Here is a 9362-nt window from a genome sequence, read left to right as displayed (position 1 = left end):
TTCCCTTCGTGGCGCTGGTCCCCCCCCCCCCCCCGCTGTGAAGGGAATCAGACGCTAAGCGTCTAGTTTCCCTTCATGGAGAGGACCTTTGCTGTGCGGTGCGCGATGACGTCATCGCGCACCGCACAGCATTGTGGCACAGATGCTAGGGGTCATAATTGACCTCTAGTGCCTATGCTGTGCTATGGGAGAGACATCATGACTGACGTCTCTCCCATAGATCCGAGGAGAAGAGCGGCGCCGGCGGAGGTCTGCAGGTCTGGAATCAGGAGCGGGGTATAGTAAGTATACTTTGTTTTTTTATTTATTTCCTTTCAGCGGCGCTACAAATGGGGGCATGACTGACCATGCACCCGTATTAAGCCACGCCCCTAACTTTTGCCCGGGGCGCCACAAGGGCAAGAACCGGCCCTGATGGACACTGACAACACAACTCACTGATAATAACAATGCTATTTTGCAAAGAAATTGGTGTACTGTAATATATATTTTGGTGTAATACATATTACAGGTTGAGTATCCCATATCCAAATATTCCGAAATACGTAATATTCCGAAATGCGGAATTTTTTTGAGTGAGAGAGAGGTAGTGAAACCTTTGTTTTCTGATGGCTCAATGTACACACACTTTGTTTAATACACAAAGTTATTAAAATATTGTATTTAATGACCTTCAGGCTGTGTGTATATGGTGTATGTGAAACATAAATGCATTCTATGCTTAGACTTGGGTCGCATAGCCATAATATCTCATTATGGTATGCAGTTATTCCAAAATATGGAAAAATACGATATCCAAAATACTTCTGGTCCCAATCATTTTGGATAAGGGCTGCTCAACTTGTATAAGTTAATATTGATTGAAACAAAATATTTCCAATGCAGAAAAGTAATGTGACAATAAGATACTGTATAATAGATTCACTAAAGGTGTTGTGATTGAATTAAAGTCCATCTAGATGTTAGGGATCGTTAACCAACCACCTAACTGGAAAATTGCACAGTAAATGCTCTTTTGTAATAAAGAGAATAGAGTGATTAAATGGTAGTGTCAGTGGTAATGTTTCATTGGCTAATATGAGTGTATGGCGTGCATTGGGAGTTCAGGATGGCTATAGATCTTTCAATGCGTGTTTTACATTGAAACATACAATACAAATATTACATTTAGCACCACATAAGTGTTATAGCTTTAAATCACAGAGATTTATCAAATCTTGGAGAGATATGTATCAATTCTTGAGGAGATATTGGGGGTCATTCTGACCCATTCGCACGCAGCGGTTCTTCACTGCGGTGCGAACGGGTCTGGAATGCGCACGTGCGTTGTTGCCCGGTGACAGGGGTCACCAGGCAACGACGCTGGTTACGAAGAGAGTGGTCGCAGCGGCAACCTCAAGAAGATTGACAGAAGGAAGGCGTTCCGGGGCGTCACCTGTCCATTGGCGGACGTTTTCGGGGAGTGGTAAGGAAAACGCAGGCGTGTCCAGGAGAACGGAGGGCGGATGTCTGACATCAAAGCCGGCCCCATCATCGCTGAGATCGTCACACTGGGTAAGTATGTTCAGGGCTGGTCTTCTTTTACACAAAACGTTTTTAGCATAGCAGGGCTGCACAAGCGATCGCAGCCCTGCTATGCTAAAATACACTCCCCCATAGGCGGAGATTAGTTGATCGCACCAGCAGCAAAAAGTTGCTACGTGCAATCAACTCAGAATGACCCCCATAAGTGACAACCAATCAGCTTCTAGGTGTAATTTTTCATAAACAGCCTTCAAAATGGCAGTTAGGAGCTGATTGGTTGGTACTTTATCTCTCTCAAGGTTGGTACATCTCCCTTTTCTGTCTCTGGCTTCTGAGACAAATGAACATGGGTGGACCTAACCTTCATTGAACATGCTTGCTACCCAACTTTCTCTGTCCATAGAGAGTATGTAGAAAGAGGTGAAAAAAGTTATCCTGCTACAGAATATTCACGGAAGGTGCAGAAAGCTGCTCTGGCTCCTCGGCAGACCTTGCAACTGGTCACGGCACACTAGTGTGCCACGGCCAGTGCCAGATTAAGGTCCACATGGGCCTGGAGCTGACATTTGTGAAGGGCCTATTGTGTGCCGCAGCAGATGATGTGACTATTGCCATGGGGGTGTGACTAGTTATGTGGGGGGGAGGGGGGGTGGCCATGGAGTGTGACTAGCGCCTACCTCGAAAACCTCAGTCTCATTTCTCTGGCTACAAGACACAGACTGCCTATCACTGAACAGCAGCAGCCAGCAGGTCGTCCCTGATTATTATTATTATCCTTTATTTATATGGCGCCACAAGGGTTCCGCAGCGCCCAATTACAGAGTACATAAACAAATAATCAAAACAGGAAAACAGCAACTTACAGCTGAATACAATATACTGTAGGACAAGTACAGGGTATATAAACATAGCTTCATCAGCAGACGACACTGAAATAAATATCAGGGTGGCAGAGAACTGGGGGATTTAGTGCCGTCGAAGGGAGTATGAAGTAGAAGGTGGTTTAAGTTAGAGAGGAAAAAGCACATGAGGGAAGAGGGCCCTGCTCGTGAGAGCTTACATTCTAAGGGTTGTAACACACTAGCCGGCTGGCGCCGCCCGGCAAAAACCCGGCCGGCTTTTAACCGCTGCCGTGATGCAAAGACACATTGAGCACAATGTGTCCTTAAACACGGCACAGTCCCGGCACGGCTGCCGGGTTGCAGCCGGAACTATTCACTGGAAGGTCCGGCTGCAGGGCCGGCGCCGGGCCGTCTTTGAAGCCAGTAAATCGTGTGTGTGAAGGGGAGCTTTCACACACAACGGTTTTTTCCCAAGCCGTGTCTAATGCTGCGCATGCGCACAGCATCACCCACGGCTCAAAGCCGTCCTGTGTGACAGACTCTGGGCTAAAACACACTACCCGGCTTTTGCCGGCCGGGAAAAAGCCGGACGGCTTTTTCCCGTGCTGGCATTGTAGTTAACAGTGTGAGGGCTAGGGTCCCTTCACACTGCACGGCCCCGGCCGCCGGGTTGCAGCCGGGTCTCACCACTGGAAGGTCCGGCGGCCGGGCGGCCGCCCGGCCGTCTTTGCAGCCAGTGAACCGTGTGTGTGAAGGGGAGCTTTCACACACAACGGTTTTTTTCCAAGCCGTGTCTGATGCTGCGCATGCGCACAGCATCACACACGGCTCAAAGCCGTCCTGTGTGCGAGACTCTGCCGGTTTCTCCCGGATGGCAAAAAGCCGGACAAAGTTTGTCCGGCTTTTTGCCATCCGGGAGAAACCGGCCAGTGTGTTACAGCCCTCTGCCGGTTTCTCCCGGATAGCAAAAAGCCGGACAAAGTTTGTCCGGCTTTTTGCCATCCGGGGAAAACCGGTTAGTGTGTTACAGCCCTAAGGGGAAGGGAAGACAGACAGGGGTGTCACAGATGGAGTAAACAGTGAGCGTTAAACAGAGGGTTAGGATGAGATTTGGCTGGGTTTGGTGAAGAAGTGGGTCTTGAGAGCCCGTTTGAAGTTTTGTAGAGAGGTGGAGAATCTGAGGGGGAGAGGTAGGGAATTCCAAAGAAAGGGAGCAGCATGTGAGAAATCTTGGAGGTAGGAGTGGGAGGAAGTAACCAGCAAGTAGGAGAGGCGGCATGCATTATACTAAGCTTTCATTCCCACATATTATACACAGATACCTCTCCACCTACAGAGCTCACTACCTAACACATGTATCACACAGATACTGGGCGCTTGTCCGCAGATCTCACAATCTTACACACATATCTCACATATGCTGAGCCTTCAACATCCCCAGAGCTTACAATCAAATACTGTACATACTGTACAAATACATCACACATACCTAGTAATATTACCCATGATTTACAATCTAACAACACATGTGCCATAAACCTTCTAAACTTTTGTCCATCGGTTTACAATCTCATCTAACAGCAGCATAATCCAAGGTCTCACTGATATTTGTATCTTGTTTTAAGAGCTGACAATCATATGTTGCTCTCTCCCCAACTAGAGCTTGTTATTCCACTACACAGGTACCATCAGAGAGACCTCACCTACAACTTGCCACCTAGTACGTATCACACATCCCCAAAATCAAATAATATGATTCAAAATTCAGATTTAAGTGTGCAGGTTCCTTGCCCACAGAGCTTGCAATCGCAGAGATTGCCTTCTCACCTGGGAGGGGCAGGTAGTTGAGACAGGGGCCAAAGCAGTGGCTCTGTGCTCTCCCAAAACTCTTTGGGGCCTGAGACGTCAGCGCTCCTTCCCACTGCACCAGGGCTGAGACTTTTAGTTTGACTGCATAGCTCAGGCTCTCGCCTGATAACAAGCAGCCCTGTCACAATCACGCGGGCCGCCTTCACAGAGCTGAGGGTAAGCACAGCTCAACTGCCCCTGGTGCACTGGTGGTTTGGCAGCGCTTGGTGTGGAATCACACTTCATGAGGAGGAGCCAGGTGGCTGTGAGGCGCATGGAGGGCGTATGAAGCCTTCTACTGCAACCACCAATTTTAACAGTGTTGCCGGCATTTGAAGAACCCCGTGCAAGGTTAATTTTTGCTGGATGGCAGGGGGAGAGATTAGTTGCGGTGCGAGTGAGCGGGACCTCAAGTGCCCGCTGGCAGCTGGATTTTTTTTCCTCCTGTCTCCAGCAGGGGTTGAAGCTACATCTGCCCCATTATTAATCCAACACTGGCTGGCACCCTGTACACACTGATGCTCGCAGCACAGCTACAGTGTAGACGGACGCATCTGTATGTATGAGGTCATTCCGAGTTGATCGCACGCTGCTGATCAGGGTACTACTGCGCATGCATATGCACCGCAATGCGCATGTGCGTCGTACGGGTACAAACAGCATCGTTGCTGGGCAATGCTTCTAGCGACGAATCCATTCGCACGGGTGATTGCAAGGAGATTGACAGAAAGAGGGCGTTTATGGGTGTAAACTGACCGTTTTCTGGGAGTGGTAGGGAAACCGCAGGCGTGTCCCGGCGTTTGCAGGGCGGGCGTCTGACGTGAATTCCGGGACTGGACAGGCTGACGTCATCGCAAGGGCTGAGTAAGTTCAGACCTACTCTGAAACGGCAAAAAATGTTTTTGTACTGCTCGGCTGCACATGCGATCGCACACTTGCAAAGCGAAAATACACTCCCCAGTGGGCGGCGACTATGCATTTGCACGGCTGCAAAAAGTAGCTAGCGAGCGATTAACTCGGAAAGAGGGCCATAGAACAGTAATGCATACACATAGTATAGAAAAAATGTATATATATATATATATATATATATATATATACATACATACATACATACATACATACATATACTGTGTGTATATATATATATATATATATACACACACACACTATACATACCGGCGTTCAGGATATCGGCATTTGGAATGCTGATGCCGGAATACCAACATTGGTCAGAATGCTGGTGCGGGATCCCCACATGGATAAAAATGCCGGCACTGGAATCCCGACTGCTGGCTCCCGAACGTAAGTGTGCTGTGGTAGGAGATGGAGGGAAAGGTTTAGGCTGTGGGAGGGTTAGTATTAGGCTGCGGGAAGAGGGTTAGTTCTGGGAAGGGGGGATTAGGCACCACCGGGAAGGGTAAGGCTGCGGGGGTGGAAAGGTTAGCTTTAGGCTACAGGTGTGTGTGTGTGTGGGTGGGTGGGTGGGTGGGGGGGGGGGGGGGGGGGGTTTGGTTTAGGCATCACCGAGTAAAGTTAGGGTCAGGCTGCGGGAAGGGAGGGTTAGGTGGGGGAGTAGATGAGGGTTAGTATACTTACCTTCCAGGTGTCAGGATTTGGCATGTAAGGGTGATGTCTGTATTCTGACCGCTGCCATCACAAAGATCCTGATACCATACCTGCATGCATATATAGCGTATAGTATATATATATATATATATATATATATATAAAGCACACACATACAATACACATGCATACATAGCGTATAGTATATTATATATATATATATATATAAAGCACACACATACAATACACATGCATAAAGCACACACATACAATACACGTACATAATATACATATATATGCAGAGTACATGTTGTATATAGTATAGATAACTATACATACTGCAAAAGAGCAGGGAGGGTGTTACAGGAGGTGCTGGATAGAGATGGAACTTGTAGGTTTTGGTGAGGGGAAATGAAGCTTATAAAAGTAATTATCCTGTACAGTACTATACACATGTATGTGTGTGTGACACACTGACAGGTGACTAACCATCTCTCCTGTGTTGAGTTCCTGGCTGCAATATCATTCATTCTTCAGCCTGCTGCCCGAGTAGTTGCTGGTCTGTGTGTGGGTGGGGGGTGTCTGTGCTCTGATTGGCTGAGTGACTGTGTGTGATGTGTCACTCAGCCAATCGGAGCACAGCAGATGCTGCTGAGGAGTTCCTGCACTGATCAGGATTCTCCTCAGCGTTACAGCAGGGCGCACCACAGCTTCAGCAGCTGATAGTGAGTACCTACCGTATACAGCTTGTCACCAGCCCGACCTGCCTTGTCCACGCCCCCGATGATAGTGGGAGGAGTTACAGAGCAGGGGGCACACCTGGGATTAACCAACAGCCCAGGCCGACTCTTGATTGTGAGGATAGGCCAGTGGGCGGGGCTATGGACGGATTCGGGGGCAGAGCCTCAGAGGTATTCAGGACTGACTCGGGCCGGCAGAGTTTCAGACCTCTGTGGTCGGAACTTTGGCCAGCTGGTTTGGGGTGTTGTGGGCCTATTTTCAATGGGAGGCCTGGAGCTGCAGCTCCATCCGCCCCATTGTTAATCCGGCCCTGGCCACGGCACACTGGTTGAAAAAGCATGATATAGATGAATGATATGCCTATGACGTAACAAATTATATATAGCAACCAAACACATTGCATGCATTCAACTTGTGACAGTTTAAGCATTCTACCAAGCCACATAGATATGTACTGTGGCTGCTTTGCCCTAGCAATTCAGTGTTACCTGCAGACAGAAGACTACAAGCAGATGCTTTAACTAAATATAGTGAGAAGAGACATTTGGGGTCATTCCGAGTTGATCGTTCACTAGCAGTTTTTAGCAGCCGTGCAAACACTATTCCGCCTCCCACTGGGAGTGTATTTTAGCTTAGCAGAAGTGCAAACGAAAGGATCGCAGAGCGGCTACAAAACAAATTTGTGCAGTTTCAGAGTAGCTTCAGAACTACTCAGCGCTTGCGATCACTTCAGACTATTCAGTTCCTGTTTTGACGTCACAAACACGCCCTGCGTTCGGCCAGCCACGCCTGCGTTTTTTCAAACACTCCCTGAAAATGGTCAGTTGACACCCAGAAACGCCCTCTTCCTGTCAATCACTCTGCGGCCAGCAGTGCTATTGAAAAGCTTCGCTAGACCTTGTGTGAAACTACATCGTTCGTTGTGAAAGTACGTCGCGCGTGTGCATTGCGCCGCATACGCATGCGCGGAAGTGCCATTTTTTTTGCATCATCACTGCGCAACGAACATTTTCTGCTAGCGATCAACTCGGAATGACCACCATAGAGTCAGCCTCAATTACAATACATAGAACTGTCAGGTAAGAACCACTTGGGCCATCTAGTCTGCCTATGTCCACGCACACACATTCACACTAAGGTTAACTTTTGTTGGGAGCCAATTAACCTACCAGCAAATTTTTAGATTGTGGAAGGAAATCAAAGTACCCGGAGAAAGTCCACGCAAGCATGGGGAGAATATATAAACTCCACACAGTTAGGGCCATGGTGGGAATCGAACCCATTACCTCAATGCTGTGATGCAGTAATGCTAACCATTACATCATCTGTGTTGCCCTAATATATGTATTTGCAGATTTTCCAGTGTACCACACATTCACACCTTGTACAGTATGTATATAAGCAGAGTGCTATAAATAGAAAAGTTGTGCTTGTTGTTCCTTTCATGGTAAATGCAGCATTTCTGGGTCATTTCCTTTCATGTGGAAAGCATTCAAATACCTCTCTGAATGACAAGTCTGCCAAGCAGTGTGAGTTTATCGATTTCCCTCATGGAAGGAACTCCGTGCCTGTGTGCTTGGCTCTGGAACTCAGCTGTCAGTCTGCTGAGAACAGGACACACTAGCTGCGAAACACATGAAGGCTTTATTAATATTCATTGACATAATAAAAATCAATTAAAGCAACATCACTTATGAATTCATTCCCAGTCAGTGACATTTAATGGCAACTGTGAAAGGAAAAAGCAGTGTCAGAATATGTTCTATGTTCTGAAAGCAAAACAGTGTTCAAAGAAAATTATTCCTGGCCTCAAACCTTAAAGAAAGACTATTCGGGATCAGTACAAATTACCGACGGACGGGATCCCGACCAGCACAATACCGACAGGGGGGGCGAGCGCAACGCAGCCCCTTGCGGGCTCGCTGTGCTCGCCACGCTGCGGGCACGGTGCCTCGCTACGCTCGACACACTAATTTATTCTCCCTCTATGGGTGTCGTGGACACCCACAGAGGGAGAATATGTCAGGAATGTGCCGGTCGGGATCCCGGTGTCGGTATTCCGACCACCGAGATTCCGTCCGGTGGGATCTTGAACGCATAACGACTATTCATATTGTGCCATAGAAATTACTATGTGGTCCTGTAATATACTTGTTACAAAATGATTATATCTGTCATGGGGGAATATGTACTAAGCCTTGGAGAGTAAAAAAAGTGGAGCGCGATAAATTACTAGCCAATCAGCTCCTAACTGCCATGTTACAGGCTGTGTTTGAAAAAAGACAGGAGCTGATTGGTTGGTAGTTTATCTCTCTCCACTTTATCGCTTTCTAAGCCTTAGTACATCACATTTCGATAACCTACTTGTCATATATTCAGAATGAGCAATGTGACTAAACTTGATTGACAGATAGAAAGAAATAATCAGACCAAACAAAGCTTCTTTTCTGCATATGATCACATGCATCGCACCCTTCGCTCCCCAATCATATTTTCAACAGCTACAAACAATAAGGGGTTATTAGTGAAACTGTAAAGGAGTTATCGCACATTTTCTGTTGAAGTGGCTTTTTTTTAACAAGCTTTTCGTTCCCCTTTAACTCAGAAAACCAGAAGTTTTTTAGAACATGTCTCCAATAGCTTAGGCATTCTTCAGATGGCATCAACTTGCTTTCTCCAAAGGAAAGAGCCATGAGAGTACTAATAAGGATCTCATGTCCCTTGGATCCAGTGCCGTAAGTTCGCCCCAGTCGCCTGGAGGCATGATAAATGTTTGTGCCCCCCTTACATACTGTATACACACACACCCTTCATACAGTATGTAGCTATATGGCACTC

General features: G+C 47.3%; 1 long non-coding RNA gene across 1 annotated transcript; it reads right to left on the bottom strand.

Annotated features, from left to right (window-relative positions):
• Positions 1-5399: 5399 nt before the first annotated feature.
• LOC134969923 (uncharacterized) lies at positions 5400-6546 on the bottom strand. The gene is made up of 3 exons (XR_010189569.1): positions 6273-6546; positions 5814-5893; positions 5400-5528 (listed from the first exon to the last, which is right to left on the bottom strand). It is a non-coding gene; the product is annotated as an uncharacterized LOC134969923 (long non-coding RNA).
• Between the last annotated feature and the right edge of the window lie 2816 nt (positions 6547-9362).

Source organism: Pseudophryne corroboree, chromosome 11 (assembly GCF_028390025.1).
Source record: "Pseudophryne corroboree isolate aPseCor3 chromosome 11, aPseCor3.hap2, whole genome shotgun sequence".
NCBI lineage: Eukaryota > Metazoa > Chordata > Amphibia > Anura > Myobatrachidae > Pseudophryne > Pseudophryne corroboree.
This window is presented reverse-complemented; position numbering and strand designations above follow the sequence as displayed.